Source organism: Lycium ferocissimum, unplaced genomic scaffold (assembly GCF_029784015.1).
Source record: "Lycium ferocissimum isolate CSIRO_LF1 unplaced genomic scaffold, AGI_CSIRO_Lferr_CH_V1 ctg723___fragment_2___debris, whole genome shotgun sequence".
NCBI lineage: Eukaryota > Viridiplantae > Streptophyta > Magnoliopsida > Solanales > Solanaceae > Lycium > Lycium ferocissimum.
Window position 1 is genome coordinate 1 of NW_026726690.1, and position 8,393 is coordinate 8,393.

The 8,393-nt window shown below is 39.7% G+C and overlaps 1 non-coding gene across 1 annotated transcript; it reads left to right on the forward strand.

The window, feature by feature from the left end:
- The first annotated feature begins 7,839 nt into the window (after positions 1 to 7,839).
- LOC132045610 (small nucleolar RNA R71) lies at positions 7,840 to 7,944 on the forward strand. Its single transcript, XR_009412482.1, has one exon. It is a non-coding gene; the product is annotated as a small nucleolar RNA R71 (small nucleolar RNA).
- Positions 7,945 to 8,393: the final 449 nt, after the last annotated feature.

The following is an 8,393-nucleotide window of genomic DNA, read 5'->3' on the forward strand; positions in this document are numbered from 1 at the left end:
CTTATGGAGACATTTTGAGTGGCCAAGTGCTGCTGGAAAATCTAAGCCAGCAATTTAATCAAACTTACAATGAAAATTGGTAAATATGCATTTTTATATTATTATTGTGTATAATAGCACGTGTTTGTTGTACGAATTGGTAAATAACCATTTTTCAAATCTTTAGAGGAGCTATTCTCAAAACTCACCAGTGGTACCAAATATGGATGTTGGTCAATCATCTCAGTTCGGTGGAGTTGATCATTCTCCACACCATGACAATGCTTATCAACATCAGTAAGTTCATCACCTTGATATTAAATAATCCGTATATATAATGGTATTTAAAATATGTTACTTTTCGTGTAGGAGGAGGAATGCACTTGATAATGAAGATTTTCCAAATTATTATGAGTCATCATCAAGTGATGACGATGGAAAAGCTAATAATGCAGAGGAAACCGATGATGAAGATGATGATGATATTCAAGTTGGTATGACCAACAATATTCCTCAAAGCCAAAACCAACAAGACCCAATGCACCACCACGTACCACCATCGATGGCGGAAAACCCAACTTCTGAAAGCCCAATTCAGCGGCATTCTAACAATATTCCTTATCTTGACAGCCTGCAAGGTCATGATGATGCATTTGTCTTCACAAGAGAATATGATCATAGTCGCCTAAAAACCTGAATTGAACTAAAGGATCTCAACAGAGATCACTGCTACCTTGTAGTAGGAATGATGCTCGCATCCAAAAAGGCGTTGGAACGGGCTATCAAAATTTATTGTTTTAAGAAAATGAGGGAGTTTAAGGTTGATCACCAAACACAAAGATATGAAGACTAGTTTGTAGGCAATGGCGTATCAAGGTACATCAAAATGTTGCTTTGGGGAATTGTTAAGCCTGATGGTATGTGGTGTTGACACCCGATTTTGTCCCGTCTTCCCTAAATATTTATTTACATTTCTACTATTTTTGGTAATTTAAGAAACAATTATTTATATTTTTATTATAATTATTAGCTTTTATTAATACTGGCGTTCATTATCTTGTTGCAGTCACTATTGTTATTTTATTACTGTCACTAATATTACTATCGCCATTTTTATCAGTATTATTATTATCATCATTATTATTATTATTGTTATTTTTATTACCGGTATTATTATAACCCGCATTATAATCATTTTAGCATTTTACCAGCTTATGCACGCACACCACATTTATCTTCGCATATTTTAATAATAACATACACTTAATGTTGAATTTTAAATATTTCGCACGACCATGTCGTATAACTTTATTACCTGAGCACTAATAATTACATATTTTATGATATGTGATATTTTTATTTCGTTTTATTTTATTTAGAATTAAACTATTTCTTTCATTATTACCCATATTTTATTTCACCTAACCCCAAACCTAACATTTTATTCATTTGTTGGACCCCATCCTTTAAAAAATACCCACCCCACATTTTTAATTCACCCGGCCCATTTTAAACAACTAGCCCATTAACCACTCACACCCGCTCGATCCGACCGGAGGAAACCAACTAGGGTTAAACAAAAGAACCTCTTTAGGTTTCTTTCTTTCCCTCTCTTTCAGCCGCCCTCCCATCCTTTAGCCTTCTCTCTCTCCCATTTTCGTGCAAACGTCTCTCTCTTCCCTCTCCCTCTCCTCTCGCTTCTCGACTAAGAATAGCAAAAACGACGCCCTTCACCTTCCCCGGGACCATGCATGGTCATTTTGGGGAAGGACATTAATGGTTCGTCCTTCCAAATTTTTCAACCGTTTGAAAAGGGTAAGGTTTTGTTTTCTTCTTCTTCTCTCTCTCGTGCTTCGCGAGATTCTTAATGGGTTTTGTTTGTTTTGAACCCAAATCGTTTCTTGATATCCGTTCCTTTGACCGATACGAAAATCTTTTTTGTTTTTTCGCAGTATCGAAATTTAATGGACTTTTGTCTCTTTATTTTGAAAAGTTGACTTAAATCCCGAGAAAATGGTCAATTTTCGATTTGAAAAAATGGATTCATATAAAGCCCGTCTCTTCTCGAGTCCCAAATTGGGAGAAAAAAAAAACCTAATCTAAGTCCTTTGTTTTGCCTTCGTGATTCAAAAATATTAAGTTCTTGAGTTGCAAAAGGAATCCCACGAAAATAAGTGTTTGCACAAAAAAAAAAAAAAATACTCGCTTTTCTTTTCCTTAATATTCGAAGTGTCGATTCATCTTTACTTCTTATTTTCGCTCCCGTTTTTTCGCATACAAGGCACGCAAACTCGAGTTCGAGCATCGAGGTCATATCGAAACCCTCCGCACCCACTTCGCCGCAGGTCGGTGAATCTTCTTTTTTAGTTATCTTGAATTTATAGCTGTTTCCCCGCTTAGCTGTGTTCTAGGATGGTATGGTGGTAGCTTTAAATTACTAGTTCAATATCTGCTTATGTATGTTGGTTGTCATTCTTATTTTAGTTATGTTCGTTAATGGTTGCAAGCATGTTTAGGCGCATTAGCTTTTTAGCATTGTTTCGGGTTCAGCCGTATTGTATTGTTTAGTTGGTAATCTTCATCTCCTTTTAGTTTTTATTGTTTTCTTATGTGTGTTTTAATTCTTGCTTGTTTGTTTCGATTTCTCGCTTAATATAGTTGATTAGTATTCAACAGTAGGATCTCATGTTAGCTGCTTAAATAGTTTGCCTCCATGTTTCGTGTTAATGTTTTAAGGTAGTTTGAAGTGTTAATTTCATGTATATTTAGCTGCTAGTCTTTATCCCATTATGTCTATGATTCAAGTATAGTAGTGTAGTTCAAAGATCTACGTAGCTTTCGGATGAACTATTAATACACTATTTGTTTTAGTATTAATAAATAAATGTGTGTTGGCCGAAGTAGGTCTCTGTAGCATGTTCTGTGTCTATGGTTAGCCATATTTATCAATTACATACTAATCTTTTTCCTTTCGTTTTTATGCATGACCACCGCGTGCGAGTCCGAGGAACTCGTCTTCTTCCGCATTCGATGTTGGGTTAAAGCCCAACGAAACATTCCTCTCGAGTCAGCCCCATCAACCGTGTAAAAGATTCTGGGCTAAAGCCCAATAGCAAAACAGATCGCAGCAGTGGTCCCATGAATGGGCCAATCCGTTCGCTCTTCCTTTCTCTCTATCTTATTTTTTGTTGTGTATTTTTGATTTAACTCTTACCTTAAATGAATTATAGGAGAATTAGTAGGGCTAGTTTTGGGTAATGGGTAGTTAATTCAAGGAAAAAACCCGCAATTATTACATTTTTTGCAATCTTATTTTAAGTGGCATTTTTATTTAAAGCCTTAGCATTTTTATAAGTCTTATTTTAAATAGTATTATTATATTTTCCTTTAAAAACCTTAATAACATTTGCAACTTATTTTCTTAAGATTTGAGTACCTTATTTAATTTTAATTAATTAACCTAAGTTTGGTCGGTAAACCGTAGTTAACGGATCCTAGAGGATGCCTAACCCCTTCCCTTTAGGATAGTTAGAACCCTTACCTAGAATCACACTGATTAAGCAGACTATTAATAGAGGTATAGTTAGATTTTACCTTAGTTAATAAATAGGTGCCCTAATTCACCGTAAAATTAATTAGGTGGCGACTCCTTAAAATAAAGCAAAAATAGGAATCACCAATATGTTGTACCTAGTTTAACCCGTTTAAATGGGGTATAACACTCATTTTCTTGGCCTCATTGTTAGGTAAAGCCACCGCTTCTACCCATTTTGACACATAGTCCACAACAACTAAAATATATTTCATGCCCCACCAGAACTCACAAAGGGTCCCATAAAGTCAATCCCCCAGAGATCGAACACTTCTACCTCCGTCACAAAATTCATAGGCATCTCTTGCCTTCTGCCTATATTTCCTTGCCTCTGACATTGATCATAAGACCGCACCAATAGATTTGCATCATGAAAGATAGTCGGCCAGTAATAACCACATTCAAGAACCTTAGCCGCAGTCCGGTTACCACTATGATGACCCCCAACAGGAGAGTCATGGCACGCCTTTAGAATCGCCATCACTTCACTTTCGGGAACATAACGCCCAATGATGTTGTCAGCGCATGTTCGGAACAAATAAGGCTCGTCCCAATAGTATTGGCGAGAATCCCGCAAGAACTTTTTCTTCTGGTAAGCTTTGATCTCTTCTGGAACTATGCTTGTTACCAATAATTAGCAATGTCAGCATACCACGGCGCCACTTCCATCGATACAGCCAACACCCTCTCATCTGGAAATGCATCATCTATATCTAGCTCATCAGAAGGTCTCCCAGCTTCTTCAAGCCGAGAGAGATGGTCAGCAACCTGATTTTCAGTGCCCTTGCGGTCCTTTACCTCAAAGTCAAACTTTTGCAGTAATAGCACCCATCGGATCAGTCGCGACTTTGCTTCCTTCTTCGCCATAAGTATCTCAATGTTACATGATCAGTGTATGCCATGACTTTGGACCCCAACAAATAGGCCTGAAGCTTCTCAAAAGCAAATACTATTGCAAGCAGCTCTTGCTCCGTCACTGTGTAATTCATCTGGGTAGTATTCAGTGTTCTGCTTGCATAATAGATCGGGTGCATAATTTTATTGTGCCTCTGGCCAAGCATAGCACCTATCGCGAACCCACTAGCATCACACATCAATTCAAAGGGCAAAGACCAATCAGGAGCAACAATAATAGGAGCGGTAGCGGCTCCTTTAACTCATCAAACGCCCCTAAGATCGATCATCAAACACAAACTTAGCCTCTTTTTCAAGAAGCTTGCACATCAGGTTAGTAATCTTGGAGAAATCCTTGATAAAGCGCCTGTAGAACCCAACATGTCCCAAGAAACTTTGGACACCTTTGACTGAGATAGGTGGAGGAAGTTTTGCGATCACATCTATCTTCGCTTGATCGACCTCAATTCCCTTTTTAGAGATTTTGTGACCAAGGATGATCCCTTCCTTCACCATAAAGTGGCACTTCTCCCAATTTAGCACGAGATTTGTCTCCTCACATCTTTTGAGCGCTTGACCCAGATGGCTAAGACAATCCTCAAATGAATCACCCACAACTGAAAAGTCATCCATGAACACTTCCAAGTAGTCCTTTACCATGTCAGAAAAGATCGACATCATGCACCTCTGAAAAGTAGTTGGAGCATTACACAACCCAAAGGGCATCCGGCTGAACGCAAACGTCCCATAAGGACAAGTAAACGTCATCTTTTCTTTATCCTCCAACGCAATGTTGATCTGATTGTATCCCGAATAACTATCAAGGAAGCAATAATAAGAACGCCCTGCTAGCCGATCCAGCATTTGATCAATAAAAGGCATAGGGAAGTGATCCTTGCATGTGGCAGTGCTGAGCTTACGATAATTCATGCAAACTCTTCATCCGGTTACAGTTTTCGTCGGAATCAGCTCATTCTTTGCATTGGGCACAACTGTAATGCCGCCCTTCTTAGGAACACATTGGACTGGGCTCACCCATTTACTATCAGTAATTGGGTAAACCACTTTAGCATCTAACCATTTGATAATATCTTTCTTGACGACCTCTTGCATATTCTCATTCTGTCTCCTCTGATGCTCTACACTCGGCTTGCTATCCTCCTCCAACTGGATTTTATGCTCACAGATCCCAGATGGAATTACCCGAATGTCTGCTATGATCCAACCAATAGCACGCCTATATTCACGCAATACCTCCAAAAGCTGTAGAATCTGCTCCTCAGTCAGTAGGGCTGAAACAATCACAATGTATTGTTCGGACCAAGGAACTCATACTTCAGATGTGATGGGAGCTGCTTAAGCTCCAACTTAGGTGGCTCAATGATCGAAGGCTTTGCTGGAGGAGTTGTTCTATTTTCCAGATCAAGATTTAGCTTCTTTGGGTGGTAAGAATATGAACCCAACCCAACAAGTGAATTAACTGTCTCCATATAACCTTCCATGTCTTTAGCATCAAAGTTCACAAGAATACCGGCTAGAGCTTCATCCAAACTTTATTCTTCCATCTTGAACTCCACCGCTTTATCAACAATATCAAACGAATCAATTACCGAAATGCTCTCGTAAGCACTTGGTAACTTCATCCCCTTGCTAGCCTGAAAAGTAACTTCTTCATCGTTGACTCGAAACTTGATTTCATTTTTCTTTGAATCTATCAGAGTTCTCCCTGTAGCAAGGAAGGGTCTCCCCAGAATAATAGGAATGTCCCGATCAAGAGCACAGTCAAGAATCACAAAATCAGCGGGTAACATAAAGTCACCAACCCGCACGAGGACATCATCAACCACACCAACAGGCCTTTTGATAGACCTACCAGCCATCTGCAACCTCATAGTAGTTGGCCTTGGCATCCCCAAACTTGATTGTTTGTATACAGCAAAAGGCATCAAATTAATACTCGCCCCATTATCACACAAAGCACGAGCAAAATCATGGTGCCCAACCGAACAAGGAATGGTGAACGCCCTAGGATCGCCCTTTTTCTGAACAGTAGTAGTTGAGATGATGGAACTCACAGTGTGAGTCAAACTCACAGTTTCATGTTGCACCGTTTTCTTCTGAGTTAGCAGTTCCTTCAAATATTAGCAAAATCGGGCATCTCCTTGACAGCTTCTAAGAAGGAAAAATTTAGAAATAACCGCTTCAACTGATCATAAAATTTATCGAACTTAGCATCTTCCTTCTTCTTTACCAACCTCTGAGGAAAGGGAGGTTTAGACTTGAAAAGCTGAGTCAAAGGGCAGAAAGCCCCTTTCACAGTCTACTTGCTCGTGTCATCAACCTCCTTCACAATCTTTGGAATGTCAACAACCTTCTTGTCAGTAGGATTCTCATCAATAATAATTTGTGCTTCAGACTGCACCTCTTCTTCTTCATCTAACGGATCAAGATCAACAGCCTTTTTATCAGCCCCTTGGAGTGTTTTACCACTCCTAGTAGTGATGGCAAAGACACGGTCTACACTGCATCCCCCATTCTTCGAATTCGGAATAGTGTCACTCGGAAGTCCTCCCTTTTTAGGAAGGTGCTGCTCTCTAGAAATATCCCTCATCTGTGACTCAAGCTTCTGAATAGCCGCTGTATGGGAACCCACTGTCTCTGTCAGCCCGGATAAAGTCCTCTCGGACTTGGGATCGATTTGCCAGAATCTTCTCAAGCATTGCTTCAACGTTCGAACTACCTTGCTCTGTTGACTGCCCTTTCGGTGGTATCTAAGGATTGGAACTCTTGTTCCCAAAATTGTTACTGTTGTTGTATCTCCCTTGGTTCGCACCACCATAATTATTGTTGCAGTTCCCTGAGTTGTTATAAGCACTTTGACCTTGTTGAGGTCTCCATTGATTCTGATTCTGCTAACCACCTTGATAGTTCTGTCTTTGATAACCCCTTTGAGAGTTATTCATATAGTTAGCATCTTCCATCTGCATGGGAGGTCCATCATGAAACGGACCCTCTTGAGTCTGGTACATTCCTTTTGGCATACCTGCATCATCCTCACAAACATTCACCTTCTTAATCTGGGTCTCATCAAACTTCTTTGTTAGCAAGGAAATATTTGTTGCCAGCTCAGCCAATGTTTGTTGGGTATCTAGATTCTCCTTTACCATATTCTGGATCATAGCACTACCGTAAGGCACAACATCAGCATTGTTTGAGTGCCAAGCCTGATTGTGAGTAGTCAGCCTGTCAAGCATGTTGGTCACTCGTCGGTAAGATTTATTCATGAAACAACCATCAGCTGCATTGTTATAACCCGATTGCGTCCTTTGGATCAATGCCGTTATGAGAATTTCTCCATTAATATGTTCTCCGGAAAACCATGATTTGGAATCTTTTGCAAGTACTCTTTGAATCTCTCCCAAGCTTCATAGAACTGTTCCCCCGTCGCTGCTTAAATTCATAGATCTTGTCACGAATCTCAGCCTTTTTGCTAGGAAGGTAACATTTCTTGAGGAAGACTGCTACCATCTCTGCCCATGTAGTAATAGAATTCCGGGGCAGCTTCTCAAACCATGCTCTTGCATCTCCAGCAAAGGAATATTTGAATAACCTCAGCCGAATAGCATCTTGTGGAATGTTATTTTGGATGTGATTAGCACACACATCCATAAATTTCTGCAAATGACGTTGAGGGTCATTCTCGGTAGAGTTCCGAAAGTAGCCTCAAGCTTCAACAACTGGTATAGAGAGGAGTCAATTTTTATGTTTGTAGCTCCACATCGAGGATGAACAATAGCAGATGCATAGTCCTCCTCCGGAATAAGATCAGCGAAGACATTTTCTTCATCTGATTCATTCGCCTGATTATTCAATCGATTCCCCTGGTTACCAACACGTTGGTTTTGCTGATTCTGATTCATGTTCACCT